The sequence below is a fragment of the Etheostoma spectabile genome, chromosome 14 (assembly GCF_008692095.1).
Source record: "Etheostoma spectabile isolate EspeVRDwgs_2016 chromosome 14, UIUC_Espe_1.0, whole genome shotgun sequence".
Classification (NCBI taxonomy): Eukaryota; Metazoa; Chordata; class Actinopteri; order Perciformes; family Percidae; genus Etheostoma; species Etheostoma spectabile.
In genome coordinates this window covers 11,176,845-11,177,262 of record NC_045746.1, presented here as the reverse complement: position 1 = coordinate 11,177,262, position 418 = coordinate 11,176,845, and the positions used below count along the sequence as shown (strand labels likewise).

General features: G+C 39.2%; 1 pseudogene; it reads left to right on the top strand.

Moving 5' to 3' along the window:
* The window catches only part of LOC116702004 (uncharacterized), a 42,069-nt pseudogene that overhangs the window by 36,995 nt on the left and 4,656 nt on the right, over nt 1–418 (top strand).

Here is a 418-nt window from a genome sequence, read left to right as displayed (position 1 = left end):
CCACAACGGGGAAATTTCCTTATTACAGCAGCAGCGTTTTCTTCAATAACAGCAAAAAAAACAAAAACACACAAGAAATACAGGCAAACAATAGACAATGATTATATGATAGACTGAAAGTAAGCAATGAAATGGCGCCAAATAAAGGTATTTTAAAGTGCGGTTGCCTTGATACAATTAATAATTACCACCTATAACTGTTAAAAGTATGGAAGCTCATTCCGACAGGCAGGACATTTCAATCAGAATGGTCTCCTTCCTGAGGGCCAAACCGGGCCCCTCCCAAATTTCGATCCGGCCCGCGTATCAGTTTAGGTTCACAATACATTTTTGACTTTGAGACTCAGAAATTCCCACAGAAGCAGGGTTTGCATATCAGAATCAGAATCAGAATCAGAATCAGAATCAGAATCAGAAT